Source organism: Jaculus jaculus, chromosome 12 (assembly GCF_020740685.1).
Source record: "Jaculus jaculus isolate mJacJac1 chromosome 12, mJacJac1.mat.Y.cur, whole genome shotgun sequence".
In the NCBI taxonomy this organism is placed as follows: domain Eukaryota; kingdom Metazoa; phylum Chordata; class Mammalia; order Rodentia; family Dipodidae; genus Jaculus; species Jaculus jaculus.
The window spans coordinates 43,600,069-43,626,784 of NC_059113.1; the positions used below are offsets into that span (position 1 = coordinate 43,600,069).

The window sequence follows — 26,716 nt, forward strand, 5'->3', positions numbered from 1 at the left end:
AAGAAAATGTTCATCATCCCTAATCATCAGAGAAATGCAAATTAAAACAACTATGAGATTCCACCCTACCCCAATAACGATGGCCAACATCAAAAGCTTAAATGAAAATAAATGCTGGCGAGGATGTGGAGAAGCAGGGACACTCATTCACTGTTGGTGGGAATGCAGGATGGTACAACCACTATGGAAAGCAATATGGAGACTCCTGAAAAAGCTGACTATAGAAATACCAACAGACCCAGTTATACCATTACTGGGCATGTACCCTAAAACCTTCAAACCAAAAGCCAGAGAGATTTGCTCAACCATGTTTGTAGCAGCTCAACTCATAATAGCTAAAAGCTGGAATCAACCCAGATGTGCATCATTAGAAGAATGGATAACAAAGATGTGGTATATCTACACAATGGAATTCTATACAGCAGTAAGAAAAAATGACATAAAGAAATTTGAGGAAAAATGGTTGAACCTGGAACAGATCATTCTCAGCAAACTTACCCAATCACAGAAAAAAAAAATCGACACATAGTCTCACTCATCTGCAACACCTAAACTGAATCTGCCCAAGATGCCTTACATACCCAGCAAGCACCTCATGGACTAGACAATAAGATGGATGGGAGGGCGGGGAGGGAATCAAAGGGTGGAAAACAGTAATCCGGACACAAACAGCAATGGTACCATAAAATTCTACTTCCTAAAAGACAGACCAAATGGCTGAACCTTCACTAGACCCTTACAGGAAACACCTGAACCACAAGACACTGGAGAGGGTAGGATCAAGACTGACCTAAATCTCCTACATCTTCCCTCCCTCCCTCTCCCCCTCTCCCCTCTATCTCTCTCCTCTCTAACTCTAGTATATTAGTTATCTTTTTCCTCAATTTCTTAGTGGACACTGACCTGTAACCCCCACTTCCAGCTTGGGCCTACCATCCACAATGAGTTTTTGATCAGAGAAACCTACAAGGTTTCCCAAAACAATGACAGACTTCTGTCAGAGTACTTGATGACCCACCAAAGGCCAGTGGTAAGCCCTATTGCTGAAGACTCCATACACAGCTGACGCGTAAAATGGAATGGCATGGCTGGAAGCCAAGAGAGAGTCAGTCCCCAGACAGTCAGCGTGTCTAGTGCCAGAAGGCGCTACATAGGCGACTGGGGGAAATGACCAAGATCTGTCCAAGCAACACATTGTTTAACCTAATTAGCAACAAATAACCGGATGTGATGCCCACACAAGTGCAATAGTGGTACACAGCCATGGTGAGGAATCAATTGCTCTTGATTTGGCTAACTGATCCACTCAGTGGTACTAGACCCTTAGCTGGAGCTGGGAAACAAGTCAGAACCATACCCAAACACAAGCCCACTCTACAATATCAAGCTACCATCAATCACGGGGTATAAGAGGGCCTACACCTATCAAACTGTCTATCAAAAAAGTAAGTGTTATCTCAATTTTCCGGGTGCTAACTTACTCTCCATTGGAGAATCTGCTTCTCTTTTCCAGATAGATACAGATCCTAAGAAGAGAGCTGCCCCAACATACCTCAAAAGGGGCCCAACTGAAACTAAGGACAACTGGCGAAATAAGCAAGGGTGATGTTTTCCTGTGAACCAGATACCAGCACAAAGGGGAAGGAGATCAACGCAGAGAAAAATCAACTCCTACCAAATCAGAGAGCCAAAGCCTCAGAGGCCCCCAACACCTCAGCACTGAAGCAGACCAAAAATGAACCCAACATGGCTTAGGGAAATCTTGCGGAAGAGGGGGCATAAAGAATGGCAGAGTTACATGTTGGGTCATGATTTGCAGAGACATTTATCATACCAATAACTGTGGGCTAACTCCACAATGCACGACCCATTTTCATTAACAAGGAGGGTCTAATGGGAGGGGGTAGATCACAGATGAGCCTAAATAATGGTACCAAACTGCCTGTGTTCACTGAAATGAAAAACTAATAAATTAAATTAAAAAAAAAATTAAAAAAAATTTTGGAGGAAGCTATGTGATATAAAACTGAGCTTCACACATTTTCCCACTGGGAAAACTCAAAATTAAATACTGAATATGCATTGGTTATACTTATACTTTTTCTATCTATGCTAACCCACCTAATTATTAGTAACTATTTGGTAATTAGCTCAGTGCCTCCTTCCTCCTAGCTTAGCAGGCTCTACATTGAAGTAGTTTTGATGGAAATAAAACACACAGAGTAACCTTGTGTGAATTATGCAGCAGAGATTTCTAAGAAAAAATTAAAATGGGATGAAAACTCCAATATTCACTAGAATGTTCTCTCATTCCCATTTTGCTTCACTCCTGTAGCAATGACCTTCAAAGAAAGAATCATGTTTATTTTATTATTTCATTTCAGAAATCTCTTCACATTGCACCTTTATTTCCACATAATATTCATCTGGCCATTGAAAAGGTCAGCTGACCCTTGGAAGACATTTCCTTATCTATTAATCTATGCAGGAGGAGGCTATGGTGTGCTGTGACAGGACTATACATCTCTAATTGGTGGCTGCCTGGGTCTTAATAGCTGGACTGCTTGTGCCCATCTCCTTCAAATGCCCCTTCTGTGATTCAATGCCCAATACACTCCTTTCTACTGGCAAGGTAGAGAGTTGGTTTTTCCTCAGTAATGGTCAATGTGATAACAATACTGGTGTGAGGAGCTAAAAGACATTTGCGTGGTTAAGAAAGTGACACAATGATAGAATGTATGTTTAGCATGTGCATGGACACTGGGTCAATCCCCTCCCCCTATACACAAACAAACACACATTCACAAAGATATCAAAAATTGAATTAATTTATCAATAATTATAAAATAAATCATAAAAGAAAATATAACCAGGGGCCTGGGGACATAGATGATTAATTGCCTTGCAAACATGAGGACATCAGTTTAATTCTCAGAAGGCTAGCTAGGCTTGGTGGCTCCTGTTTGTAATCACAGTGCTGAGGAAGCATAAACAGGTTGATCCCTGAGGCTCTCTGGTAACTAATGTCTGAGGAATGAAACCTCAGATTCTTCTCAGGCCTCCATGAGCACACAGACACATGTAAATGTAATCACACATATATATGTGCTTCACCACACACATTAGTATAAACACAGACCTATGCACCCATACATCTATGCACACAAAGAAAATTAAATTAATATGTAGCAGTTACTTGTTGCTTGAAAAAAATAAATAAATAAAAAACATCCAACCAGAAGCAGTTTAGGGAAGAAAGAGTTTATTTCAGCTCACAGTTTTGAGAAGAAAATTTTATTATGGCGGGGAAAGCATGGCAGAGTTGACATTACCACATCAGCAGGGAGAAAGTAGAGACACTCAAAAGCACCAAGCAGGGATGGATTTTAACACCCCAAGGCCTGCTCCCAACCAAACATTTCCTCCAGAAAGACTTTATCTCCAAAAGGCTCTACAAAATTCCCAAACACTGCTGTTAGCTGGATATTAAATACTCCAATGCATGATTCTGTGGGAGATATTTTGCATTCACACCAGCACATACTGTGCATTCTCATGCACAGTTATTCATCAGTAAAACAATGGCGCATATCACAGAGGATTGTGTCAGGCAAAGAAAGCTCAGTCACAGCATTTTGTTATGTTTACTTTCTTTTCTCCTCATTTAAGTAGGGATCCATGTCTCCACAACTGTTAGCTTTTGTTTAGTCAACTTGTTCATGGTGGTATCTCTGACCTTTCTTTGGTTTATTCTTCATGGTCCCTAACTGGCTGTTCCAGGGGCATTTATCTCATCAGTGTTTCATGTGTAAAAAAAAGTAAAATGGCTTAGAGAAACTGTTCTTTTGTTGTTGTTGTTGTTGTGGTGGAGGTGGTGATGATTTTTGGTTTTGAGGTAGATTCTTACTTTTTCTAGTCCAGGTTGATCTGGAATTCATTATGAAGCCTCAGGGTGGCCTCAAACTCATGAGCATACTCCTACCTCTGCCTCCCAAATGCTAGGATTAAAAGCATGTGCCACCATGCCAAGCTTTATTTTTTTAAAAATTTTTTTGTTTACTTATTTGAGAGTGACAGAGAGAGAAAAAGGGGGAGAGAGAAAGAGAGAGATAATGGGCATGCCAGAGTTTCTAGCCACTACAAACAAACTCCAGATGCGTGTGCCCCCTTGTGCATCTGGCTGACATATGTCCTGGGGAATCAAGCCTCATACCGGGGTCCTTAGGCTTCACAGGCAAGCGCTTAACCACTAAGCCATCTCTCCAGCCCAAGCTTTATATTTTTTAAATAAATATTTGCCTAACCCTTCTGTGATAATATGATACAAGCACAGAGTAAAATACTAAAACTGTGTGTGTGTGTGTGTGTGTGTGTGTGTGTGTACATGTTCCTGTGTGAGGGGGAAGTATACATATGGCATGGCATATGTGTAGATGTTAGAGAGAAACTTAGGGTGTAGGTCCACATCTTTACCTTGTTTGAAGCAGGTTCCTGTTGTTCACCACTGAGTATGCCCAAATAGCTGGATTCTGAGCTTCAGAAAACTCTCATATTTCCTCCTTCCTTCTTGCTGCAGGCATGTTACTGCTGCAGACATTAATCCTACAGTGTTTCGCTGTACTTGAGGTCTGGGGCTTCAAACTCAGGTGCCCAGGCTTGTGTTGCAAGTGCTTTATTCCCTGAGCCATCTCTTCAGCCCTACAAACATTATTTAAAGAAGAAAGAACTTTGGCCCACCATTAAGCTCATAGTCACTAAATTTCATAGTGTCATGAGATTCTGTATAGGGTTGTGGTGGTTTGATTCAGGTGTCTCCCATAATCTGATATATTCTGAATGCTAGGTTCTCAGATGATAGAGATTTGGGAATTAATACCTCCTGGAGACAGTGTGTTGTTGGGGATGGGCTTATGGGCATTATACCCAGTTTCCCTTTACCAGTGTTTGGCACACTCTCCTGTTACTGGTGTCCACCTTATGTTGGCCAGGGGGTAATGGCCACCCTCTGTTCATGCCATAATTTTCCCCTGTCATCATGGAGCTTCTCCTTGAGTCTTTAAGCTGAAATAAACCATTTTTCCCCCAAAAGCTGCTCTTGGTGGAGTGATTTCTGCCAGCCATGAGAAACTGACTGCAAAAGGGGTGCTTCCAGAATACATCCTGGGATGGTGACTACCAAACAACCTACCTAATGGGTATAAAGGGATACAATAGACCATGTTAAACATTCTCCTGTTTTGCCCTTTCCTCTGGGGCACACATAATGGAGGTCATAGGTCACTACCCAAGTCCAGCTTCTGGACAGAAAAAAGGAGAAGTTTTAGTAATCATTACCACAGGCTTTTTTGTGAAATGCAGGTGCTTTCTGTTATTTGCACCTTAATAAATGTCCCTAAGCAATGTACCATGACCCCTCTGTTTAAAGTAATCTTTGTGGTCTTGCCTTTGTTCTGTTTACATGATAAATAGTATGGAATATCCTTTGTCTCAGATTAGTTCTGCTTAAGCAACTCAGGTAAAGAATACGATGTGACTTTTTGTAATGACCACCCTGTTTAACAGTAACTTTGTAAAACTTTATGGCTTAACTACTATCCTGCTTTCATAACAAACATCTTGTAACATTCTCTAAGATAAAGGCTGGGCCCCCTCCCCCCAGCAACTTAGGCTGCACTCAGAGATCCTGACCTCTAGGGTGTAATCCTGATGCATCAGTCTTTTACCCAATAAAACTTTGTTTCACATTCTGTGAGTTGATGGTCTTACTTGTACAACACCAGATCCCTTAACACTGGGTACAGGAGAAATTAGCTATGGGGTAAGCTACTTGATTGTTGATATTTATAACTATTATCATCATCACTACTTTTTCTTGGATATTACTTGGTCACAGTGCCCCATTCCTGTGCATCTGTTTCTGTGGAGTTTTGTAATCACAGTTTTGCAGACACCGAGTAATTCTTCATTTCCTGGCTTCCACCAGGGACTTCTAAGGGTGCCATCATCTGCTTCCCCAACTACCTCCTAGCTTCAAGCTGAGATGTAAAAAGTTTGAGGTCAAATTCCTCTGGGTTGTGGATTCTGGGTAATCAAGTTCCAGAGCAATGAGATAAGATAGACTGAGTTGTATGAGGTCTCAGAACAGCCATTTATACTAATCCAGGTTGTCAGGAGTTGTTAAGACAAGGTGCTGTAGCCATGGCATGTACTATTTGGGGGACATTCCCCAAGTGTAATTGCAAGGCCCTAGGAAGAGGCAATGTGGCTGGAAATAGCTGGGCAATTGATCCCTTGGATACTGGGGAGAGGATTACATTGCAGCAGGATTTGAAAGACTGACAAATGAAAGAGACTATCAAAAATGGACCATAAAACAGCTGAATAATGCAAGCTTTCATTTATATTCACACATAAGTGACTGAATTGAGAATTAACCAACTGGCCAGCAGTACTCATCTCTTTGTTGCTTTCCATGCAGTGATTTGGGGTAATGGTAATAAAGATAGGCTGAAATGCTCACAGGAAAAGGTGAGATGCCATCAAGGAATCAGGAGTCAGAGCCTAATTACCCCATATGGGAGTCAGGGGAGAGAGGCTACCACATCTTCTGTGTTCCTTCTGTGGGTGACACTGTGGTTCTTTCCTCGGAATGTGTTGCAAGGCAAGAAGAATTCAAGGCCAACCCAGGATTGAGCCCTACAGTGTGTAGCCGTTCCAATTCAGTCACAACACACAAAATCCTCAAACTGTGTCTCAATTCTTTCAGCCTTGGGATGTAAGTTTAATGGTGCCCTCTGTCAGATAGCTGATTTTTATCAAACAAAATCCTTTTAGAAGAGAAAATTACAGTGGAGCATATATAGGTTTTCTAGGACTGCTGTCACAACATGTAGCAACTGAAAGTCTCAGATAATAGGAATTTACTCTGTACTTAGAAGGTGGTTATCAAGATATGGTCCTCTGAGGCTGTGAGGAAATACTCAGGCTTATCTCCTCACTCCTGGTGCTGGCAGTAATCTTTGGTGTGCTTGGCTCACAGGGTTGACTCAGTATCTATATCTACTTTCATGTGGAGTTCTCCCTGTGTTCTTGTCTATCTCCAAATTTTGTTCCCTACTCATTAGATCCACACTACTCCAAAAGATATTACCTAAACCAGTTCCATCTGCAAGGACCTTGATTTCAAATATAGTCATATTGTGGAGTCCTGTGGTTAGAATCCAGCAGAGGAATGTGTGTATGGGAGGGGGACGGATGGTGTTGTCAACAGAAAAGACACAGCTCTCACCTCAAAAAGAATAATCGATAGTTTATTCTAAAGTTAAATATGACTGACCATGACTCAGGAACACCGATTTCGGTTACCCTGATTCCAGAACACAAGAACAGAACTAAAGAAAATCATGAATCAAGAGACTTTTTTTTTTTTTTTTTTTTTAATTTGAGAGCCACAGACACAGAGAGAAAGACAGATAGAGGGAGAGAGAGAGAATGGGCGTGCCAGGGCTTCCAGCCTCTGCAAACGAACTCCAGACGCGTGTGCCCCCTTGTGCATCTGGCTAACGTGGGACCTGGGGAACCAAGCCTCGAACCGGGGTCCTTAGGCTTCACAGGCAAGCGCTTAACCACTAAGCCATCTCTCCAGCCCTCAAGAGACTTTTTAAATACACTGGCTGACCATCGGGTAGGTGGGTTATAGAAAAGTAGAGGAAAATCCTCCATAGGCTTCAGGTGCTATCTGATGAAATTCTTAGCTCTTGGGTTGTTGGAAGCTGGTATAATATTATATTGGTGAAGCTGTTAGTATGTTCTGGAAAGGTTTCATCTGATAAATTGATGGTTATCAGGATGTTAGGTCAAACACAGCAGTGGGCAATAAATAGGTATAAAGTGGCTAAAGAGATAGCCCAAGGTAATTTGGCTATGATTTTATAACATCCCATCTCTCTGTGATCACAGAGTTCTATCAGTCCATTGTTGGAAGTAGGTGTAGCAGATGCAGTGTTTTCCGGGAACTTCAGTTTACGGTGTCTTGTGATCGCTAATCTCTAGTATCAACTGGATTGGATTTAAAATACTGAGTAATTTGACACGCACTTCTGTGAGGTATGCTTGTGAGGAAATCTCCACAAAGAGGATAAACTGAAGGGAAGACCTTCTCATAATGAGCCCACAGCATCACATGGGGAGAGTCTGAGATAGAATAAAAAGAGAAAAAATAAAATAAGGGAATTTTCACCTTTTTTCCTGTGTTCAGTGAACTTCATTTGATGGTAGTGACAGAAAAGGCTCCCTAGGCCTCTCCATTTCTTCCTGGGATGGAAACTCAGAATGGACATGCTCCGTATGTTGGTGGCTGAGTTGGGCCAGGGACTCCCCAGCAGCCAAGGCCTCTCTTCTCCTCATGTTGCCTCTGGGGTGGGTAACAAGGGTTTATTACTCCTTGGAGGCCATGTGGACCATGAGGGTCACCACCCTGTTGCAATAGCTGAATTCATTGTCATACCAAGAAATGAGCTTGACAGAGTAGTCACTGACGGCAATGCCAGCCCCAGCATCAAAGGTGGAAGAGCATGTGCCACTGTTAACTTCACAGGAGACAACCTGGTCTTCCATGTAGCCCAGGATGCCCTTAAGGGGCCCATCTGATGTCTTTTTCACTGCCTTCTTGATGTCATAATATTTGGCAGCTCTCTCAGATCCACTACAGACACATTGGCGGTGGGCACACAGAAGGCCATGATAGTGATTGCCCCATTCAGCTCTGGGATGACTTTCCCCAGAGCCCTGGCAGCACCAGTGGATGAAGGGATGATATTTTGGGTAGCCCCACAGCCACCACACCAGAGTTTACCAGAGGGACCGTCCATGGTCTTTTGGGTGGCAATGATGGCATGGACTGTGGTCATAAGACCTTCCACAATGCTGAACTTGTCATGGATGACCTTGGCCAGGGGGTGCTTAGCAGTGGGTAGTAAAGGAAGCCTTGCTGACAGTCTTGAGTGAGTTGCCATGCTTCTCGTGGTTCACGCCCATCACAAACATGGGGGCATCAGCAGAAGAAGCAGAGATGATGACCCTCTTGTGTCCAACCCTTATAGTGGACCCCACCCTTCTCCATGGTAGTGAAGACATGAGTAGACTCCACAACCTACTCGGCAAGAGCATCACCCCATTTAATGTTGGTGGGGTCTTGTCCCTGGAAGATGGAGATGTCCTTCCCATTGACTGCAAGCTTCCCATTCTCAGCCTTAACCGCGCTGTTTAACTTGCTGTGGGTGGAAGCATACTGGAACATGTAGACCATATAGTTGAGGTCAATGAAGGGGTCATTAATGGTGACAGTATCCACTTTGCCAGAGTTGAAGGCAGCCCTGGTGACAAGACACCTAATTCGGCCAAATTCATTCACTCCAAACTTCACCATCGTGTGAAGGGACCCAGCTGGCACTGTAAGGCAAGGAAGGAAGGAAGGAAGGAAGGAAGGAGGCAGGAGCTGCCGCTGCTGGAACAGAACGAGCAGAGAGCCTTTTGTTTTCCTTTAGTTTCCTGGATGGCATGGTACTGACTGTTCTGTTCCTCAATCATGGGCTGAGCCTTCTAATCCCATAAGCAAAAGCAATCCTTCTTACTTTGTTTCTGTTAGGTATTTTGGTCACAGGAGAAAGTAAAATAAAAACACAGAAAACAGGTGCTAGAGAAGTCTAGTCATTGCTGCGAGTAAACCTGGCCAGGTAGTACTTAGGCCTTTGGAACTGGTTCACAGGAGGAATTTGGGAAAGTTTACAAGTGCGAGTTAGAGAAGTCCTAAGTTGTTAGGAAAGCATACTGGATATTTCTGATCAGAGGTCAGGAGAACAGAACAAAATGCTGATAGAAATAAAGTGAGTAAAAATTGTACTCATGAGGTTTCAGATGGAAACCAGGGTACTACTGGAAACTGGATAGGGTCTATGCAATTTATTTGCCTGCAACTATATTTTTGTTCATGTCTGCAGATTGTGACTGGCTGGGCTTGATTAATTTGGTGGAAGAAATTTCAGGATAGCATAGTATTCAGTATTCAGGCTGTGGCGTGGTTACTTGTTTTAGCTAAGTTTACAGTGAGAATCAGAAGAAAGACAGAAGAAGATTTAAAAAACATTCAGTTTAGCCGGAAAAAGAGTTAATTAAGTTGTAGACAAGGATGGTGTTATTGTTGATGAGGTCAGTGTCAGTAAAGAGAAGTAAAACTTTGTTGTGGAACAATAAGTATTCTGTTGGCTAAACTCCATCCATTATAGGCTTCAGGATGTATATTTATAAACTCATTTAAAAGATGTTCCCTTAAGAAAAACTATCCATTGGGACACTGCCCTCACTCACACAGATTCACTTAGGGAAGTTTTTTTCCTAGACTCAACCACCCAAGTACCCACGTCCACCCTAGCCATCATCTCAGAAAACCCTACTACTTCTGGTTCTGGTGGCAGAGTTTGTCATTGTGTAAGTGGTATGGTTTTCTAGGAATCAGGTGCAAGAAGTATGGGGTCCTGGTCTAGGAAGCCATGCTATGTGTATCAGGGTCAGATCCCCTCTAGAGGGCCTCTAAGAAAGCCATATGTGAAGTTTGAGGATGGAATCCACATTTCAGTGGAGACTCTGGTATATGGGCAATGCCAGAAATATAGCATACCTGCCCCATGAGCAGCAAACTTGTGTGGAGCAAGCCCTGTAGTGAGGCTATGTGTGCCTCAAATGTTGAGGCTATTAACAGTGAGTCTTCCCAAGCCTATTGAACTTCACGTCAGGACAGCATGCACTCACTCACCAGATATGAAGCTGCAGGGTTTCATGGTTGTCTTCCTGGGTTTCAGTTTTCCTTTGGTCCCTTCCCTCCTGCTTTTTGTTGTTGGTGTGTTTTTGTTTGCTTGTTTTCAAGGTAGGATCTCACTTGAGCCCAGGCTGAACTGGAACTCACTCTGTAGTCCCAAGTTGGCCTCGAACTCACAATGATCCCCCTACCTCCTGCCAGGATTAAACAGATGTGCCACCATGCCCAGCTCCGCTCCCTCCTTTTCATGTACTCCTTCCTGCCTATTGGAAAGAGAATGTTTACTCTAAGCCATTGTACATAGAGAGTACAAAAAATGTTGTGTTGTTACAAGACTCACAGCTAATAGTTTTTCTAGAGTCTCAGCGATGAGTTGCTATTTAGAATTTTGAACAATGTTGGAACTATGGTGTGAATGTGTTTGCATTAAGAAACAGACATGAGGGCTGGGGAGATAACTATACAGTTAAGGGTACTGCTTGCAAAACCTGGTGTCTTGTGTTCAATTCTCCATTTCCCATGTAGAGTCAAATGCATTCTGTGCTGCATACACCTAGAGTTTGTTTGCAGTAGCAGGAGGCCCTGTTACAAACATCCTTTCTCTCTTTCTGTCTCTCTACTTGTGAATAAATAAATGCATAAAAATGTTTACAAAAATAAAAAAAGAAACTGACACAAAATTTTTTCAGAGAGAAAGAGCAGAATGTAATGATTAGTCATGCATTTTAATTTCAATTTGACAAGAGGTGGACTTGTGATGTTTATGATAAATTTAAATAGACTGAAAAGTCATTTGCATGATAGAAGCTCACCTTCGAAATGTTGGTGAGGTGCTTCTAGAGAGTGATTAACTAAAAGGGAATATCCATCTTGAGAGTGGAGACCCCATTCCTGGACTAAGGGGGGAACAGAATAAAAGAGAAAAGGAGAACAGCAGTTATAACCTCCTCTCTCTGTTCCTGGCCATACTTTCCTCCCACAGATGGACTGACTCTACAGAAACTGTAAGCAAAATAAGTCCTGTCTTCTTTAACTTGTTTATCTCAGATATCATGGGCACAGTGATAAGAAAAATAACTAGTACACAACCCAACCCAGACTGTATATAAATTAAATGGTCCATGCATCCTGGATTTTTATTTGAGTCTTAGATTGAGTTATATAAAATTTGATAAAAAAAATTTACTCCACAAAAGTTAACACTGTTCTAAATAACATATGTTTATTTTCCTCTGGTAAAAATAAATTCTCCCAGTTGCAAAAAAAAAAAAAAAAAAGTACATGGAGTATATTTTTCAATATTAAGACCTGGTTTCTACCTTTATTTATATTTATAATGTTGTCTATTTATTTAAAATATTTTCAAAGGATTTGAACAATGTCATGTTTACTTTTGACAGCAATGAACAATACACTCTAGTCTCAGGAGAGGTTGAATCCCTTGATGATTGCTTCACTCAAGGTGTTTTGTGTAGCACCTTCAGAGGGAAGCCTGGGAGAGAATTCAGACATAACAAATGCAATTCAGTCATTTAGTCTACTCATGAGGTTGCACTTTAACTAAGGGTGAGTTGTAATAATCCCCATGTGTTTATACCATAGCTCCTTCCAGAAGCAAAGGTGACAATGCATATGTATATTTTCTATGTGTTAAGTCAGGGAAGGAGAAGGGCAGTCGTGAGGCACATAGTGGTGCCCAGACTTTATGGCATCTGGAGGGAACAGTGATCCCTTTGTGGCTGTGGGAAGGAGGCAAGTTCAAGTTCTGTTCTCTCTGTGACATCTGCATCCACTACCCAGAAGAGTCAGGACTCTCCTCTCAAAAACCCTGCACTAGGGATGGAGAGATGGCTTAGCGGTTAAGCACTTGCCTGTGAAGCCTAAGGACCCAGTTCAAGGCTAAATTCCCTAGGACCCACGTTAGCCAGATGCACAAGGGGGTGCATGCATCTGGAGTTCATTTGCAGTGGCTGGAGGCCCTGGCTTGCCCATTCTCTTTCTCTCTGCCTCTTTCTCTCTCTGTCTGTTGCTCTCAAATAAATAAATAAAAATAAAAAAAAAATCCTACACTAGAGAAGAAAATATACCTTTTCATGCTATTTAATTAAAAATTGTACTAAAGGATTCTGATAAAGAAAAGCCATGGGGGTATGCCCCAGCCAGTGGTGAGTTGAACAAGGACCTGAGGAGAGGCTAACCTGAGTGAAAAAGGCAAACAGACACAAGAAGGAGACAATGCTAGGTGTTTGTCAAGGCCTTGAGATTTTATTTTTTCCATGTAGGTTTATATAGGTTTGTAGTGGGAAGGGGACGTGGTCAGGGCAAGGAGTTGTAGGGGGAAGGGGACGTGGTTAGGGCAAAGATCACAGAGTTACTGGTTAAACTGTAATACTTTTGTTTCTTCATCAGCTACCAGCAGGATGGGGGAGTGTTTAGCCAGGTGTACAATCCCATTGTGTCTGGTAGTTGAATATTAGGTGAGGAAGTAGAAACTTAGCTTGCTATATGGCGGTTTCTTTTAACATGGCCGAGGTTTGGTTCATAGCTCCCAACAGGGATATCTTTCAAACATCAAATATTAATTATGTCATTAAGAGTGGCTACCCCTAGATTGCAGTTCTATAGGAAATTGTATTCAATTCTTTACATTTTTATTTCATTATAAGCTCTTTGTTTTATAATAAAATATATCACTTGTAAACTGCTGAGGTACTATTTTAATGACTAAAATGGTATATCGTAAAAGGAAGAAAAATGGACAGATTAAACATTACCACTAGTGTCTTCTCATTACTTTATCCTTCTTCAGCCTGAGCCTGAACAAGGATAAAGAGTTGTTCTATCTGAGGGCCCTGTGAGGCAGGACTGAGCTGCAGGACAAAAGGGGCAAAGTGTGTACTTTCGATTTCCATGGCTGCCTGTGTTTGTTTATGGAACATGCTGCGACCCAGTGTGATCATGATGTCCCCAATAAAAAGTATGGCTGAATTTCTTCTGTTGATTGGGGCAGGCAGCCTAGGATATTTGATAAGAATAAGCTTTGGTATCCCGTGAGTGTTGATGCTGGCAAAGAAGAGGATACAGTGTTGCCTAGAATCCTAGCATGTGGGCCAAGCCACCCTGAGCAAAGTCAAAGGTTTTCTAATGCCGCTATGGAATGAGGAACATGTCTGAGTGTAAGGCAGGTGTTACAGTAATCTTCATGTTCGCTGGCACAAAGCATCCAACCAAAAATAGCTTGTGGGAGGAAAGAGTTCATTTTTGCTTAAAGACTCAAGAGGAAGCTCCATGAAGGAAGCTCCATTATGGCAAAAGAAAACTTGGCATGAGCACAGCGTCCTGGTCAACATCAGGTGAACAGCAGCAGGAGATAACACTGGCAAGTTAGAACTAATAAACCATCAATGTCTGCCCTCAGCAACACAACTCCCCCAGCAAGTCTCCAACTAACAAACGGTCATCAGGTGGGGACCCAGCATATAGAACATGTGAGATTATGGGGGACACCTGCCTCAAACCACTACCGGCGATAAGTGGTCCTTGGAAATTCCCAAACTAAAAGCCAGACAGGAATGTGTGCCAGTTCATAGATAAGCTCTTAAGAATATGTGGATGAGGGCTGGAGAGATGGCTTAGCGGTTAAGCGCTTGCCTGTGAAGCCTAAAGACCCAGGTTTGCGGCTCGCTTCCCCAGGACCCACATTAGCCAGATGCACAAGGGGGTGCACATGTCTGGAGCTCATTTGCAGTGGCTGGGGGCCCTGGCACGTCCGTTCATTCTCTCTCTCCCTGCCTCTTTCTCTCTCTCTGTCTATAGCTCTCAAATAAATAAATAAAATAAACAACAACCAAAAAAAGAATATGTGGATGATGTTCAAAGAATTATGCAAGGTTGTCTTCTGGCCAATACATACATGTGCATATCTGTGCACATACACCCATATACATATGTGCAGCCACACATGCATTTTTTCTAAAAAAGGATTCATCTTATATCTTGTACCCAAAATAGACCTATGAACACATGGAATATAAATTTACCCACTTTCTTCTCTGTGCCCTTTCAACTTTCCTGGCCCCCATTCTTCATGAACAGAACCAAATGGTGGCTTGTGTATGCTACTAATTTATGGGAAAATTTGCCAGGAATAGTCTTCAGAACATGTAACTCAACCTGCATTAGGAAAAGAAAATTCACTACTTTGTATGGCTCAGTGTGCTAAAACCCTACCTCAGAGCCATGCTGAGGGCATCCTCCAAGGGGTTTCTGGTTGCTGAGTCACTTTGGCATAGCTCAGGTCCTGATCCTCACACATCACACATCTTTCTCTCTTACGTATCCATCACAATGCCCTGCCCAATACCAATGATCTTTCTTCTGAATCCTGTTCTCTGCATTTTAATGCTGTTTGGTATAGCATTTCCCTGTTGGCCTTTCACCTTTTCCCTATGATAAACTCTTGACTGGTTATTTGTGTAACTAACCTTTCAAGCATCAGTCTCTTGTGCTGGCTTTGATAAAACTTCCCAGAAGCCATGCCACGAAGTTTACATGAGAATAAAGTAATATTTTATTCATGGAAGACAATACCCAATAAAATAGGCTAAATGTACCTTCTTTTACAAAAGAAGCCTTTTCTTGTGAAGAAACAAAAAAACAAAAAACACAATGCATTGTCACTTACACAGAACCCACAAAGGAATACAGTCATTTTGAAGTCAACAAGATAACAAGCAGAAGTTTTGATTGGCTTATGAGAGGAGGTATGTCATGCATAAATACTTAATACCCCACATAGACCCAGCCCCTTTCCTTTAAAACAAGTGATAGAAGTCACCGCAGAGAGACTTCTGAAGTAGAAATAGAAGCATATGCTAATTTACTACATGTTTTCAATGACAATGCCTCCTTTGTGGAAGCTGTCCTACTTCTGCTCTGAGCATTCCTGTTAGTCTTCTGTAAGCCTCTCTTATTCTTCTAGTGCAGTGTGATTGCTGTGTACAGCAGAGTCAGCTGGAGCTAATGAGGGACAGAGCAAAAAGATAGACCCAGTACACTTGGCTCACAACCTCAGGACTATTTCATCCGACATTGATTCCATGAGCACAAAAGGGAAAATGGCATTTCATGAGCATAGTCCTGGGCTAGTGCTTTCATAAATGCCATGACACTTAGTTATAACCATCAGAAGAGACAGGAGGCAAAAGCCCTATGTATGATTTGAGATGTATTCATCACACACCTTCTATATGTTTTAGGAAGTATAGTGTATTAGTCAGGATTTGTTAGAGGAACAGAAGGAGTAGAATAGATTGGTATTATAAGGGGGATTTTTTGGATTAGTATATGGAGCTCAACAATAGTGGCCTGAAGACTTGAGATTTCAAGGAATCTGGCAGCTGCTAGTCCACCTGTCTGATAACTCAACAGTCCCAATCTGGCACTGAAGGCCTGGAGGATTCCTGGAGAGTCGCTGGTCTTCAGTCTTCCAGTGTGGATTGGAAGGCTGAGGAAACTTGGTTCCAATGTCAACAAAAGATAACTGAGCAGGGTAGGTGCACATACAAGAATAGTGGGGCTGCGGGAGCCAGGTAAAAGATACTTAGCAGAGAATAGCAGAAGTAGCCAAAAAGAAAGAGAGAAAGAGAGAGAGAGAGGTAGCTCAACTCAATGGTAGAGTGCTTGTCTAGCCTACATGAGGCCCTGTGTTTGTTCCCCCGCATTACCAGGAAAGAAAAAGTGTGCTACATGCCTCACCACAGGAATTTTGAGTACAAATTATTAAACTTAGTCTAGCATGGTTCCAGTGTAGTTTGTATCAAGAAAGCAAGGAAGTGGGAAAGGTTTTCACCAGTTACTATTTTCAGTTTTTGTCCATTCTGGAGTTTACTGTGTGGTCCTGGCTGTTCCATGTGGCTCATGTACACTTCTTTCTATAGGAATCTGTACCAAATACCACATCCTGAATCAGGCTCTTAGGACCAGATACATAAGATTTTGTTTCATTAAACAAAAATATTCTGACTGCTTGTTTTATTGGTCAGCTGAAGGAAAAGCATAGTGAGCACATCATTGTTTTTCTCTGTTCCACTTCTTGAACCCAGTGTATTTTTCAGCCATGTATTTCTTTTGCAGGATGTAAGTGAGAAGGGCCCCATCCACTGTGCACTAGCTTTGGGAAACTTCCTTTGCAGCATGGTGGAGGCTGACACCTTTCCACCACTGTGGCCAGCTCCGCAGCAGAAGCAGAGGTAGCACTCTTCAAAAACAACTCCTCTTAAGTCTATGATATTGTTTAATGAACATAGAGTAAGATCAGTTACTTTTATAGGATCAAAGAGCATCTTTATTATATCACTAATATTGCATATCAGTATTTTAGTATAACAGATCTTTTAAAATCACAATTAGAGTACATTAATTGTATGAAGGAGTTTAACTGAGAAATTCGCATACATGTATATACCATATTTCAATCCTGCTTGTCCCATGACTCTCTCTGATCCCTCCTCTTTCCTCCCTTACCCCGTTTCACACACCTCATAGCTCTCCTATTATTTTCATGTCCTTTTTTCCTAAAAATCTTGGCTTCCTCAATATTTAGCACCTCTTATTTTTTCCTTGTCTGGTGAACCAAAAAGACATGCAATTCTGAGCTTGGTGTTTCTGAGAAATGAAACCCTGACACATTATAGCCAAAGCAGAGCTTTGTGTTGTGCATATTCTAACCTTGTCTGAACTATGCTGAAGGGTGTCAGTCCCATTATTGAACCTGAGTCCTTTGCTAGTAGTTTCTCTGAGGTTGAAAATAAGGGTGCAATTGTAGTTCCATGTAATCACTATTTGTTTTACAATACAATTTTATTTAGTAAACCTAACTTGTCTTTCCTGATGGAAGGTATTTTCCTAAATTCTATGAACAGGGTACCTCCATCACATTGCACACTTCTACATATAAACAGTATTTGTTTCTCTGCTTCTTGCTTCTAATATGTTACTCCCTTCTAACTTAATTTAAGAAGTAAATACATGATTGCTTTTGGTAGGCCTGCTGGTTATCATAAAAACATGAGAGATGAGAGGAGCAGTACCATGAGACATCAGAAGAGGAAATGATCTTGGTAGCAGGTTAGGGAGGAGAGGGCTCTAAGGGAAATAGAATTGGAGCTGAGTCTGGAGAATGAGGTCAGTGGAAGAAAGTTGGATCTACTGTTCATGATCTTGGAGATTATAATGGTCAGAAGAAAGACATTTGTACTCACATTTAGTGGCCTTGATGAATAAGATAATCAGTAGAAAGGAGCTGGTTCTGTAGTTCATGGTCCTGGGAAATGGGAAGGTCAAGGAAAGAGCTGGAATAGCTATCAAGATGAACCATAAGCCTTCATTGGTTTCTTCACATGTCAAATGGAATCCTGAAGATTAAAGTATGGATATTGGTGTGGAATGAAAACAAATTGAAGAAATTGAGAGGGACTTCTGGCTAAGATGGTGGCATAGGTACCATGCCAAAGCAGCTTAGGGGGAAAGAAACTAAAAGAAAAAAAAAAAAACCCGCAAAATACACACTTTTACTAAAAAGTGAGGTGTATAAGAAATTGAAATGGCAATGGAGAAGTAGGAGAGATCTAGAGCATCCAGAGCCCACACAGGCTGGCAGAGTGGCTCCAGCAGGTCTGTGGGAATTCAGCAATGGCAGCATGCCAGCCAGCCACCAGGCTCGGCTTGAGCCATAGGAAAAGACAGGTGAAGGGATATTCTGCTCACACTGGAGTTCTCTGCCAACTCAAGAAATGAGAAGGGAGAACAGCTGTGAACAATGGAGGATCAGATCACAAGGTAGAAGAATATGTGGAACAGTGAATGAACTAGTGAAGCATCAGCAGCCTCCCCACCCCAATCGCCAGTGCCCAAGCTCCAATGAACATAGCAGCAGTCCAGGGACCTGGCCATGCCTACTTGAACCTACAGTGCACCAAAGAGGGACACAAGCAGGAGCACAGCTAACTGAGACCAAAATCATCCCAAAAGGTAACTGGGATTATACCAGGTCAGTACCTGCCTAATAAACTGGTGTATAAGCCTGAGCCAGAAGTGCTAATTGCACCTTCCATATCAGGATAAATTATATGTTAAATCGGATGGATGGTCAGGTTTGCCATTCTTAAATAAGCTGTATTTTGGGCTCGTTATTTGTTGCTTCTTGATTTATAGTGGCTTTGTTTCCTCTTCTGTTATACATTAGGGAAGGGTCTCACCTAGTCACAAGCTGACTTGGAACCTTCTACAGACCAGAAATCTTAACCTCCTTTATGTCAGGATTAAAGGAGTGGGTGAGGCACCACACAGCCTAAGGAACAGATGGAAGATCTGATTGTCATATTGACTACTCTTGGATAAATACTTTGTGCATTTTTTCATTTAAAGTGTACATTATTTAGTTAAATTTTAGAAAATATCTGTACTTGGTTCCACTCAGCCTACTTGAATACTCTCATAGCAGGCAAACCCAACATCTAGAGTCACTTTTTTAGATACTCTGAGAGTCTTGAGAGCCACACCTAGTGCCTTAAGCTCCTACCTGAATATATATAACATCAGATTGATAGATACATCTAAGAATACCCAGCTAACTAGAAAATCCAATCATTAAATAATCCAGGATGCAAAAATATATACATTATAACATAACACAAGAAACACAAAAAATCAAGACAATATAAATCCACCAAAAAGTATTAATGCATTAGAAATGACTTCCAGTGAGAAGGAGTTAGAGGAAATGCCTCAGAAAGATTTCAAAAGAATGATTATAAATATGTTCAAAGAACTCAAACAGAAAATCAAAGGAAGAAAAGAAGACACAGTATTCCAATTTAATGAAATAAAGAGGTTAATACTAGACATAAATAAGGAAATAGAAATACTAAAGAAAAACCAGTTAGAATTATGAGCAATAAAGAACACAGTTAATGAAATAAAAAAAAACTCTGTAGAAAATCTCACCAGTAGAATGGATGAAGGAGAGGACAGCATATCTAAGCTAGAAGACAAGGTAGCAGATCAAATACAGTCCAACAAAGAGAAAGACAAACTAATAGAAAAGTATGAGTGTGAATTTTGAGATATTCAGGACACTATGAAAAGATCAAACATAAGAATTCAGGGCATAGTAAAAGGAGAAGAATTTCACTCCAAAGGCATAGTGGGCATCTTCAACAAAATCATAGAAGAAAAGTTCCCCCAAATTGGGAAAGAAGTGCCAATGTAGATACAGGAAACCTTTAGAACCCCAGCCAGACAAAACCTGGAAAGAACCTCTCCTTGCAATATTATAATCAAACTACCAAACACACAAACCAAAGAAAAATATTGAAAGCAGTCAGAGAGAAAAATCAAGTTACCTACAAAGGCAAACCTATCAGGATTACAGCAGATTGCTCAACACAAACTTTAAAAGCCAGAAGGGTGTGGAGTGATTATTCCAAATTCTGAAAGATAACAACTGTCAACCGAGGCTACTTTATCCTGTAAAGCTATACATTCAAATAGACAGAGAAATAGGGACATTCTACAACAAAAGCAGGCTAAAGGAGTATTTGAACACAAAACAAGCTCTACAGAAAATACTTGGAAGAATCATCCATGCTGAAGAAAAGGAAAAGCACACATATAAGGAACCAGGAAAAAACAAACAATACTCAAATACTAGTTAACACAAGAGAGCAAAGGTAAAACAGGAAGAATTACAAAAAAAAATGGCAAAAACAAATACACAATTTTCAATAATATCTCCTGATATCAACAGACTCAATGCCCCAACAAAAAGACATAGGTTTGCAGACTGGGTTAAAAGTCAGGTCCTTCAATTTGTTGCCTCCAAGAAACCCGCCTTTCTTCCAAGGATGGACACTATCTTGGGGTGAAAGTTTGGAAAATAGTGTTTCAAGGAAGTGGACCTAGAAAACAAGCAGGGGTTGCTATCCTAATATCTGACAAGGTAGAATTTAGCCCAACATTAGTTAAGAAAGATAAGGAAGGCCATGTTATATTGACTAAAGGCACCTTCCAAGAGGAGGACATTATAATCCTAAACATATATACACCTAACACGAGGGCCCCCAAATTCATCGAACAAACACTACTACAACTAAGGTCACAGAAAACACCAAACACAGTAGTAATGGGGGACTAATCAATTGACAGATCATACTGGGAAAAAATAAACAAAGAGGCATCTGGACTAAATAAGGTCATAGAAGGAATGGTCCTAACAAGTATCTACAGGACATTTCATCCAAATGCTGCAGAATGTATTCTTTTCAGCAGCACATGGAACATTTTCTAAAATAGACCATATATTAGGACACAAAGCAAATCTTAACAAATACAGGAAAATTGAAATAATTCCTTGCATTCCATCTGACCACAATGGAATCAAACTACAAATCAATAGCAATAAAGGCTATAGAGCATACACAAAATCATGGAAATTAAAGAAAACACTACTAAATGATGAATGGGTCAATGAAGAAATCAAGAAGGAAATCAAAAAATTTATAGTCAAATGATAATGAGAACACAGCATGTCAAAATTTCTGTAACACAATGAAAGCAGTCCTAAGAGGTAAATTCATAGCTTTAAGTACCTATATTAAGATATTAGAAAGGTCACATGTGAACAACCTAATGCTTTACCTTAAAGCCTTGGAAAAAGAAGAAAAAGGTAAACCAAAAATCAATATACAGGAAGAAATAACAAAGATTAGGACAGACATTAATGAAATAGAAACCAAAAAAAGAAAAAAAAATCAATCTAAAGATTCAATGAAACAAAGAGTTGGTTCTTTGAAAGGATAAATAAGATTGATAAATCCTTAGCAAATCTGACCAAAAGAAAGATAGAAGAGACATAAATTAATAAAATTAGAGATGAAAAAGGTAACATCACAACAGATGCCAGAGAAATTCAAAAAATACTAGGGACATACTATAAAGAATTAGTTGATTTCCTTGGTTTATATGACCTATGTAAATTGAATCAAGATGAGATTAATCACGTAAATAGACCTACAACAATCATGGAGAACCAAGAAGTTTTCAAAAATCTCCCAACTAAAAAAAGCACAGGACCAGATGGATTCACTGCTGAATTTTACCAGACCTTCAGTGAAGAACTAACACCATTGCTTCTTAAGCTTTTTCATAAAATAGAAAAAGAAGAAATCCTACCAAACTCCTTCTATGAAGCCAGAATCACCCTGATACCAAAACCAGGCAAAGATAGAAAAAAAAAAAGAAAAAGAAAAAGAAAATTACAGACCAATCTCCTTCATGAACATAGATGCAAAAATTCTCAACAAAATATTGGCAAACAGAATACAAGAATATATCAGAAATATCATTCACCCTGAACAAGCAGGCTTTATCCCAGAGATGCAGGCATGGTTCAACATACACAAATCAATAAGTGTAATACATTATATAAATGGATTGAAGGACAAAAATCACATGATCATCTCATTAGACACAGAGAAAACATTTGACAAAATCTAACATCCCTTCATGATAAAAGTCCTACAGAGACGGGGAATAGAAGGAATATATCTCAATACAATAAGGGCTATTTATGATAAGGCTACAGCCAACATATTACTAAATGGGGAAAAACTGGAAGGTTTTCCACTAAAATCAGGAACAAGACAAGGGTGTCCAATGTCCCCATTTTTATTTAATATAGTACTGGAAGTTTTAGCCATAGCAGTAAGGCAAGAGACACACATAAAAGGGATACAAATTGGAAAGGAAGAGATCAAGTTATCATTATTTTCAGATAACATGATTCTATATATAAAGGACCCTAAAGATGCTACCAGCAAACTGTTAGATCTGATAAACACCTACAGCCATGTAGCAGGATACAAAATAAATACACAGAAATCAGTAGCTTTCCTATATGTTAACAACAAACACACAGATGATGAAATAACAGAATCACTCCCATTCATAACTGCATCAAAGAAAATAAAGTACCTTGGAATAAACCTAACAAAGGAAGTAAAGAATCTCTACAATGAGAACTTTAAAATTCTCAAGTGAGAAATTGCAGAACACACTAGAAAGTGGAGAAACATCCCTTGTTCCTGGACTGGAAGAATCAATATTGTGAAAATGGCAATCTTACCAAAAGCAATCTACACACTCCCCATCAAAATTCCAAAAGCCTTCTTCATGGAAATAGAAAAAACAATCCAAAAATTCATCTGGAATCACAAAAACTCGAATATCTAACATAATACAGAGCAACAAAAATAAGGCTGGTGGTATCACGATACCTGATTTTAACCTATACTACAGAGCCATAGTAACAAAAACAGTGTGGTACTGGCACAAAAACAGATATGTAGATCAGAGGAACAGAATATAGGACCCAGATGTAAGCCCAGGTAGCTATAGCCACCTGATATTATACAAAAATGCCAAAAAATACTCATTGGAGAAAAGACAGCCTCTTTAGCAAATGGTGTTGGGAAAACTGGATATATATTTGCAGAAGGATGAAAATAGATCCTTTTATCTCTCTATGCACAAGAATTAAGTCCAAATGGATTAAAGACGTTAACATCAGACCAGAAACTCTAAAATGTGCTAGAGGAAAAAGTATGGGAAATCCTCCAACATATTGGTCTTGGCAAAGAATTTCTGAATACAACCCCAATTGCTCAAGCAATAAAACCACAGATTAATCACTGGGACCTCATGAAATTACAAAGATTTTGCACTGCAAAGGACACAGTGAAAAAAAGCAAAGAGGCAACCTACAGAATGGGAAGAAAATCTTCACCAGCTAAATATCTGATAGAGGATTAATATCTAGGATATGCAAATAACTTAAAAAGTTAACTAATAAGGCATCAAATAAGCTAATCAAAAAATGGGCTATGGAGCTAAATAGAGAGTTTTCAAAGGAAGAAATACAAATGGCATATAAGCATCTAAAAAATGTTCTGTCACTAGTCATCAGGGAAATACAGATAAAAACTACATTGAGATTCCATCTCACTCCTCTCAGATTGGCTACCATCATGAAAACAAATGATCATAAATGTGGGTGGGGATGTGGAAAAAGAGGAACCCTTCTACACTGCTGGTGGGAATGCAATCTGGTCCAGCCATTGTGGAAATCAGTGTGGAGGTTCCTAAAACAGCTAAAGATTGATCTACCATATGACCCAGCTATAGTACTCCTAGGCATATATCCTAAGGACTCATCTCATTTCCTTAGAAATACATGCTCAACCCTGTTGATTGCTGCTCAATTTATAATAGCTTGGAAATGGAACCAGCCTAGATGTTCCTCAACTGATGAGTGGATAATGAAGATATGTCACATTAATACAATGGAGTTCTATTCAGCAGTAAAGAAAAATGAAGTTATGAAATTTGCAGAGAAATGGATGGATCTGGAAAGGATTATACTAAGTGAGGTAACCCAGGCCCAGAAAGCCAAGAGCCACATGTTCTCCCTCATATTTGGATCCTAGCTTCAGATGATTGGGCTTCTGCCTGAGAAGGAAAAAACTTAGTAGCAGAGGCCAGTAAGTTAAAAAGGAGATACAAAGGGAAGAGAAAGGAAGGGAGGAGGGTTCATAATAGGTTGGTATTGTATATATGTAAGTAGAATGATTGAGATGGGGATGGGATATGATGGAGAATGGAATTTCAAATGGTAACGTGGGAGGGAAGGGAGGGTATTACCATGGGATATTTTTTATAATCATGGAAAATGTTAATAAAAATTTGAGAAAAAAAAATAAATAAATCATATAGAATCCTGCATTTTTGGACAATCGAACACTCAGGAGGTGATCATTGCTAGAAAATTTTCAGTGCCAGGGATGGGATACCTCCAGTGAATTGTTGGCCAGGGAGGTCGCTGATGCTCCCAAAACATTATAGGCCATTGCCATAGCCCTTGGTTTCCTACCAGGAATAGATGGCAAGACCCTTTTGCTGAAGACTCCACATACTTGTGTTGCAAGACCACTGAGAAATACTGCTGGAACTGAGCTGATAAGCTCCTCCATGTAGGCCGGCTGACAGAAGGATGGAAGAAGCCATTCTACATGTAGTTCAATGGGAGAAAGAGATACCACCAGTGAAGATACTCAACAGTGGACACTGAAAGCCTTATAATTTGCTAGCCCGGCCAAATAAGTGAACAGGTGCAACAGTGGCACGTCTATCATGGTGGAATCCAACTGCCCTCCTATTGGACTGGAGGCCCACTCCATGGGAGGGAATACATGCTTGATACCGAAAACTTAAAACAGGGGTAGTCATGAGCCCTTGAGTTGTAACATCTGCTGATGTCTGGATAAATGTATATTCTATGCTTATCAAAGTGCCCAGTAAGCACTTCTTTTAATATTCATACACTTATATTGATGCCATTCTCACTTTTGGTAGACAATCTTCTCTTTTCAGATGGCAGTGACAGTGGGACTGCTCAGAAAGTATCACAATGCTGGAAAGAAGTGACTAGAGTATAGAGTAACATCTTGATCACACTTTCCAAGGCTCAGGCTCTAATGCGGAAGAGGCGATGGAAAGAATGTGAGAACCAAAGGAAGGGTAGGACTCTTTACATTGTGCTCCCTCCAGACATAAAATGGCCTGGATATCCATGACCTCATAGTTTCTGACACTACCTAAACAAGACCATCATAAGAGGAGGAAAAGATGATGACATCAAAATAAAAGAGAGACTGATTGAGATGGGAAGGGGATATGATGGTGAATGGAATTTCAAAGGGTAAAATGGGGGGATGGAGGATATTACCATGGGATATTTTTTATAATCATGGAAAATGTTAAGAAAAATTGAGATAAAAAGAAATTGAAAGTTGAGTTACTATAAAATACAGAGCAATTCAAGTAAAGTTAAAATAGTACCACCAGTAAGGGCATAAAATATTTGCTATGTTCAAGAGCTGGAGAATCTAGAGCAGTTCTCTCTGATTAGGTGTGTGTATGTGTGTGTGTGTGTGTGTGTGTGTGTGTGTGTGTGTAAAATGTATACAGGTTTTACTGATCATTTTTAAGTGTTATATCAGTACTTATTAATTTTTTAACTTATCAGGACTTCACAGCTATTTAGAGACATTAAGAAGTAATTGTATTTCATTCACAAATGGTACAACCAACATACCTGTCCATCAACAGGTGAACAGATAAATACAATGTAGTGCTTAAAAAAGAGTTGCATATTTTTCAGCCTTTAAGAAAAAGTATATTCTAACCTATCCTACATCATGGGTGAGGATAATGGCATGTGGGCCAAACCAGACACAAAAAGAATTTTCTGCATGATTTCGCTGATGGGAAACGCCTTTAGCAGGTGTGGTGGTTTGAAGGTAAAATGTCTTCCATAGATTTATGTATTTGTAATTAAGCTTGATCCCCAGCTGGCGAACCCTTTGGAAGTTAGAGCCTTGCTGGAAAAAGTATGACACTGGAGTGTGTTACAGTCTGACTCCTTTTACCAGTGCTAGTAAACTCACTCTCTCTACTTCCTCCCCGCTACTAGAGAGACGTACGTCCTGGCTTTCTGTTCCTGCCATGCTTTCCCACCATGATGGAACTTTACCCTTTTCTTCCATAAAATGCTTCTAGTAAGGTGTTTTGTTCCAGTCACAGGAAAGTAATCCCTATAGTACATGTTATGTTATATATATATATATCTCATAATAAAAACTCTATCCACAAAGGTAATTTGGTGGAAAATGTGACAAGCAACAAGGGATGTAACTGTCCTTTATCCGGCTTCTGGAACAAGACTGCTCAATATATGCCAGTAATACATTTGAAATCTTTTACCAATCCTACAAAAATATGAAAAGA

At 40.3% G+C, this 26,716-nt stretch overlaps 1 pseudogene; it reads right to left on the bottom strand.

Moving 5' to 3' along the window:
- Positions 1 to 8,436: 8,436 nt before the first annotated feature.
- Positions 8,437 to 9,427, bottom strand: LOC101617241 (annotated as a pseudogene).
- Positions 9,428 to 26,716: the final 17,289 nt, after the last annotated feature.